At 45.5% G+C, this 7,320-nt stretch overlaps 1 long non-coding RNA gene across 1 annotated transcript; it reads left to right on the top strand.

Moving 5' to 3' along the window:
- Positions 1-3,594: 3,594 nt before the first annotated feature.
- Positions 3,595-4,946, top strand: LOC123091851 (uncharacterized). The gene is made up of 2 exons (XR_006443600.1): positions 3,595-4,057; positions 4,531-4,946. It is a non-coding gene; the product is annotated as an uncharacterized lncRNA (long non-coding RNA).
- The last annotated feature ends 2,374 nt before the right edge of the window (positions 4,947-7,320 follow it).

Below are 7,320 nucleotides of genomic sequence, written 5' to 3'. Positions count from 1 at the left end.
GGCCAGGGATGGCAATGGTAAACCTTGCCATAATAAAAATAAACGTCGGAACACCAACAACGACATAGACGATATGGCAGTCAATGCCGGATTGAGCAGCTCTAAATCCGGTCAGCGGAAGAAACCTTTCAAAGGCAACAGGGACGGTCCATCCAGCTTGGATAAAATCCTTGAGAGGCCTTGCCAGATTCATGGTAGACCCAATAAGCCTACTAACCACACAAACATGAATTGTTGGATTTTCAAACAGGCCGGTAAGATAAATACCAAACACAAGGGAAAGTGACCTCCAAGTGAGGACGATGACGAGCCCCGTCAGCCGAACACCGGGGGTCAGAAACAGTTTCCCCCTGAGGTAAAAACAGTGAACATGATCTATGTCACTCACATCCCCAAAAGGGAGCGCAAACGCGCACTAAGGGACATCTATGCTGTAGAGGCTGTCGCCCCCAAGTTCAACCCATGGTCAGCTTGTCCGATCAATTTTGATCGCAGGGATCACCCAACCAGTATCCATCAAGGGGGTTCGGCCGCCCTTGTACTTGATCCAATTATTGAGGATACCATCTCACTAGAGTCCTTATGGACGGGGGCAGCAGTCTCAACTTGATCTATCAAGACATTGTCCGCAAGATGGGCATCAACCCATCAAGAATCAAGCCTAGTAGCACTACCTTTAAAGGTGTGATACCGGTCGTGGAGGCCCGTTGCACGGGCTCACTGACACTGGAGGTAGTATTACGCTCCCCAGACAACTTCCGCAGCGAAGAGTTAATCTTTGACATCGTCCCTTTCCGTAGTGGCTATCACACACTGCTCGGACAAACTGCTTTCGCCCTTTAATGTAGTCGTGCACTATGCTTACTTGAAGATGAAGATGCCTGGACCTCGGGGCGTTATTACAGTCAATGGAAATATGGAGCGCTCCCTCCGTACTAAAGAGCACACCAAGGCCCTCGCAACCGAGGTGTATGGCAGCCTTATAAAGCCGAACAGTTCATCGGCTAGTAAAGCCAATGATGTATCTAAACGAGTCCGGTCCATGCACAATTGCGATAAATCAATGGATCCGGACCTTGATTAGCAATTTGGCCTCCGCCGATCGCCCCATCAGGTTACAGCTTACGTACCGCGCGTACATAACTAGGCACTAAAAATACCCTTGGCGACGCTGGAGGCACACTACGGTAAAGGTCCATAGTAAGGCTTGACCCCATCTGGACTGCATATACCTTTTTTTCTCACTGCAGGTTCATCAAGAGCCCTATTTGCTATATGGTTTTTCAGGAGATCCTCTTAAGGCTAGCGTTTCCCAACCATCAAACATTCCTATCAAAGGACTTATTGCTAAGGAGAAACGACACAAATGTGCGACAGGGCATCACTGGAATTTTTGAACCATTATTTCTAGGCCCTCTGTTAGACTTTCCCTTATATAAAACCCTTTCCTTTTCTCTTTAGGCATGTATACATTACCTTAATATTAAATGGCATTGTCTGTCAAAACACGCCTCGACGTATTCATAAGGATATAGAGGAAGCAGATGATCATCACCTTTTTGGTTGGTTTCTTGTATTATCTTGTCATCCGTGTTCCCCCTTACGTTCGACTAACATACATGCTTCGGCACGGCCTTCGTACTAGGGGCTGTATTTGGTCCCGCAAATTCTTAAGTCCGAACACCTATAAGGAATTCTTCGATGCCCCGGATATTGCATTATATGCATCGGCTCCGACTCATGTCTTTGGTTTATAGTTGGGTTGCCCGGCTCCTGTGTTTGCCACCTTACGTTCCGCAAGTTCGGCTAAGGTAGTAAAGGGAGAACTACTGTGATAGTATTTCTGGTTCGTCCAGTTAAGTACCTCAGTAGAGAAAGCCGAAAACTGGCTGTCATGATATGCGAGAGTGGGTCAGCGATCCGGTCACTTATTGTTATACTAAAAATCATTCGCGATTTATGCCATGTTACACGAGGGGCTGGGCTTCGACCAGCCGCGTTGCAAAGGCACCGACTGTCGTTCACGTAACTAGGGGGCTAGTACTTAGCACCACCAATGGACTCTTATGGCTAAGTGAAAGAACTAAAGCCGCATAGTCTGATTGCCTAGTTCACGTCGCAAGACGCCTCCTACATCGGACCAAGACATTGGATAAAGTGCGGTCATGCATTCTCGAACACCCTTGTAATATTTACGTGGGGGCAGAAGCCGACGACTGGTAAACTTTCAGACTTATAAATTAAAACGGCCAAACAAGAGGATAAACTAATTATAAAGCGCAAACATAACTATTTCACACAATAAGTTCAGTACATGACTCTTACAAACCGGACTCTATTAATCAAATATTATGTCCTTTGAGCACTGGTCCTCTATGATGCGGGCTCCCTCGAGGACCTTGCCGAAGTACTTTCCCGGCCGCCAGTGATCCTTGCCTTTAGGTGGCCCTGCAGTGGCAATCTCGGTGGCCTTCATCTTCGCCCATTGTACCTTGACTCGGGCGAAGGCCATCCAGGCACCTTCTATGCAGGCCGACCGCTTGATGGCGTCCACCCAAGGACACGCCTTGACCAGCCACTTCACATGTCCGAAGTAGCTGCTGGGTATGGGCTCAGCTGGCCAAAGACGGACTATTACATCCTTCATGGCTAACCCGGTCACCCTATGCAGCTCCGTCAGCTGCTTTAGCTGATCGCTGAGGGATGCCGGATACTCTGGCGCAAGGTATTGCGACCAGAATAGCTTCTCCGTGGAGCTCCCCTCTTTGGTGCGGAAGAACTCGGCGCCATTAGCAATGCTCCTCTGCAGATCCGTCAATGCGCGTGGAGAACTCCAAGCCCGAGTCAGCAAAATATATCTCTTCTTGGTAAATTTACTCTGCATGAGAATCGCCTTACTAGCCGCTATTTGCCTGGCCTCTTGAATCTCCTGGCGAGCACCCTGGGCCTCAATCCGGTCTTCTTTCGCCCTTTCCAGTGCTTTGGTGAGCTCGAAGTGTTGTTCCAAACTCTTCTGCTCCAAGTACTCGCACTTAGCGATGGCGTCCTTGAGCTCCTGTTCGACCTCCCCGACCCGTGCCTCATGTCTTCGACAGGTGGTTTTCTCCACCTCTAACTCCTTGGCCACTTTGTCTGCGGCCGCCTTGCTCACCTCCGCCTCCTTCTTGGCTTGGGCGAGGGCGGTCTTGAGGGACTCGACCTCGGCTGCGCCAACTGTGATTATAATCATAACATTTAATAAGTTTTAAAGATTAATACATATATCACTATCTGGTATGTAGCAGTGCCGCATACCTTGGGTTTCGTTAAACCGCTTGTTGATGCGGTCGAGTTCCTCATCGGACAACCTAAGCTTCCGATTGAGCTCGGCAACCTCTACGGCCTGGGCAGTAGCCGCCAGCATAGAAGCCTGTCCAACAACATATATGATACATTATCAATTTGTTTTTGATCCTCTATTCGGATTGTTCTAATCCGAACAGAGTCTCAGGGGCTACTGTCTATACATGGGCTGAGCACTATTCTGATCCCAGAATCCAAATAACTATTTAGATCAGGATCAGTCCTATATATGAGGCAAAGGATGCTCCCGAACTCAAAAAAACAAAAAACAAAAACAAAGCCCACCCCTGCACCCCACGTTCTCCTCGATTCCCAGCCGCTCCCATCCCCGTCGCCGTGCGCCTCCCAGCGCGCCGCCACCGACCCGCACCTCCTCTCCTCCTAGCGTGCCACCACCGGCCCATACCTCTCCCCTCCCAGCGTGCCGCCGCCGAACCGCACCTCCTCCCCTCCGAACGCGCCACCGCTGAACCACACCTCCCCCTCCCAGCGCGCTGCCTCCGGCCCGCACCTGCCCCCGGTCCTCCGGTGATGCACCGGCTGTCCCCACCCTGAACCCCGCCTCTCCCGTCGCGCCGCCACGCAACCCCTGGATCCGGCCGACGTCCCGCCTCCTGCCCCCGGATCCGTCCAAGACAGATCCCACCGCCGCCTGCCACCACCAAGAACCGGCACGCTACCAAGCGCCGGCACGCGACCCCGCCGCCGACCTCAGGTACGCCACCGCGCCTCCCCTGCCACCTAGGTTGCCCCCAGCCTCGCCCAGCTCCTCTTCCAACGATGACCCCCTGCCACACGCGCCTCTTCGTTGCTCTGTCCCGGCCACGCGTGCCACCCCGTCCTGCCTCCGGCGACGCAAACCACCTCCGCCCGCGGGCGCCGCCGCACGAACCCCGCGCGTGTCATGTACGCCAGCTCCACCCGAATCGCCGCCGCAGCCTCCCTCCACACAAACCATGCACCGCCGCCACCTTGGGCCGTTCAACAACACATCCCAAGGATGTTCACCACCGCATCACCCTGATCCCCACTGCCACAAAATGCTCCGATGAGGCCCAGATCGTTCCTCCCCGTGGTTCATAGTATGGGTTGCATCCTGTATGTCGAGTTGCCACCCTTTTAGGAAAAAAATTACTAATCTTGCTCATTAGTATTGCTTGCCATGCTATTCTATTGTCCGCATTGCAGATATATGGTTGGTGATTTGTCACTTGTTAAATTACATGATGAGATGACATGAGCTATGGAAAGGAGCGAGCAGGACACAATAAAGATGATGTCCTGACTTCATTTTTGGGACGGTTCGAAATGTGTTTGGGTCAATTTCTTCTGTGTTTTCTCAGTCACTATATTGTTCTTGCTCATTTTGTTGAAAGATGGTCTTGTGTTCTGTGAAGATGTGAACAAAAATATGTATTCACAACAAAGAACACGAAGATGTTGTGGTGATGTAAAGTCCGGCCTAGCATCTGTAGTTTTCCAGATTGCTATGAATATTTTGGTAATCTTAACTGTGGCTTTGATGCAATTTATTTCTGTAGATGTATAAAACCTGTCAATTCATGGTGAACAAAAACATGTTGCTGCATGTGGAGTGTTCCTGACTTGAGCGTGTATTTTCTTTTGATTTATGTGGCATTATATATGAGGTACTGTGGTACTGAGGTTTGGTTGGAAATGAGTGAGGGAGTTAATTTGTTTGAGCCTTGGACTTGTTGCTGCTTATTTTTAGTAGCATCATGGTACCAGCATTTTGTACATTGATGTTTCCTCTCTACTAGGCGGTGTGATGTTTTAGGAACAAGCTTTGTTGCTAAACACAACAAAAATTGTAGGTACAATGACTCAATTGCAGCCCACTCTTTTTGCACCTGTAGTTTTGTTGGTTTTGCACCTAGATGTTATTATGCTACAATTTTTTCAGAAGTTCAAAGATGACAATTATAGAAATTCGATGAATGCTCTGTTGTGCTTGTACTACTATGCTAAAAATTTGCTTTAACTTTTTGTGAAGGTCAAAATATTGTGTTCGAGAAGGTCAAGTGTGTTATGTGTATCTCAGCAAGTTCAAATAATTTAAACATGCAAAATGTTGTGTTCGAGAAGGTCAAGTGTGTCATGTGCATCACCTCGCCCCCACTGAATCTTCTGCATTTTTTGTGTATTCTTCAGAAGTTCAGGTCATCATAAGTTTCGTCGATTGAGCTACTCTTATGAAAAAGTTCACCACAGAGGCATGCAAACCGGGGAGGACGACGAACCATGCCTGGTGCCGCTACCCTCGTGAATAGATGGAGGAAGAGGGTCACCAGAGGCAGGAAGATGGTCATTTCAGAGGCAGGGAGATGGTCACATAAGGTGCGGGAAGATTGTCAGAGTTCAGGAACGGGGTGTGTGTAATCTTTGTGTTGTTTTTGGGGTGCAAATTAACATGGATATGCGATCTCACATCCTGTGTATTCTTGAGATGGCCTCCCTTAGCCTCAAAACCATATTGCATATAAATATGATAGTCCCAATGCTACGGTCACGTGTAAAGAAAATTATATATATGCCACTACCGATTTTTTCTTCAGGTGGTCTTCATCACCGTTCTAGAATTCAGATGTTCCTTCGTTGCATCTAGTTCCATCTCTCCACCTCAACACTGATTCCTTTAGCTAGATCTTGCTTGTTATGTTGTATTTTTTTCTTTCTGAAAAGCATTTGCTCTGGAATCCGGATCCGATGATGTAGCTTTGGCTATTCTTGAAAACATGGAGAAAATTGTACTTGCTTGGCAGGTCAAAATTTTGGCTTTAATTTGTTTTTTGTGAAGGTCAAAATGTTGTGTTCGAGAAGGCCGAGTGTGTTATCTCAGCAAGTTCAAATAATTTAAACATGCAAGGTGAAACATCGGAGAGTTGCGATTTTTTAGAACTTCAAGTGACAGACAAATTTGAAAAGAGCACAAAACAAAATTTAAGTCTATAAAAATCACTTCAAAACACTAACAAGAAAAAGAATGTTCTCTTTGTCATCGAAGGCAAAAGGAAAAATGAATGAAAGGGGGAATGCATTTTACGCATTTTCTAAGAGAACTAAAAAGTTTGAATTAAACTAATAGAGTAGTTCGATCTTAATAAACAATTCACCTTTTCTGATTCTTTAAATAATACCAAGAAGTTCAAATTAAAATAACAAAGTAGTTCAATCTTAATAAAAATACACATTTTCCTATTTCTAAATAATAAAACCAAGATAACTCACATTAAAATAATAGTTTTTTTGTTTGTATAACTAGGACTTTTACCGTTACTAATGAATAACACCAAGAAGTCCAAAATAAAAAAATGAAGCTATTTGATGTTTGCAAAAAACTCAGATTTCCCCAATACTAAAGATTAAAACCAAGAAGTCCAATTTTAAAAAATGGAGCAGTTCGAATAAAACCAATACTAATGAAAAAAACAGAGTAGTTTCATATTTATTTTCACAAACTTGGATTTTTCTAGTTACTAAAGAATAAAACCAATAAGTTCAATTCAAAATATTGAAGAAGTTAAAAGTTTCTAAAAAAGCTCCAATTTTCACATTTCTAAAAGTACACAAAGTTCAAATAAAAAAGGTAGAGTGGTTCAATGTCTATATAAAACTCAGATATTTTCACATAACCGAGAGAAGTTCATGTTGATAACTGTCAAAAGTTCACGTACTACAAAGTGTGCATTTGTATTAAGAGAAAAAGAATTAAAAGGCAAAGGCTAAAAATTTTGTTGCTCGAATTTCAAGTGCTCGGCCCGAGAAAGTTGTAAAAACAGGCAAAAAAATGACGTTGTTTTTGCCATTTTTAGAACTTTTCACAAACGACAAAAATTCGTAACGTCTATCTACATGAAAAAGATGCTCATATACACGGTATATTGTATGCTATATTCCTATGAATGGTTTAAAAGTTTTTATGTATACCTTAAAAACACATTTTTACGCATTAAAAAA

The sequence above is a fragment of the Triticum aestivum genome, chromosome 4B, assembly GCF_018294505.1.
Source record: "Triticum aestivum cultivar Chinese Spring chromosome 4B, IWGSC CS RefSeq v2.1, whole genome shotgun sequence".
In the NCBI taxonomy this organism is placed as follows: Eukaryota; Viridiplantae; Streptophyta; class Magnoliopsida; order Poales; family Poaceae; genus Triticum; species Triticum aestivum.
Note: the sequence above shows the minus strand (reverse complement) of the source record. Positions and strands in the feature narration are given on the sequence as shown.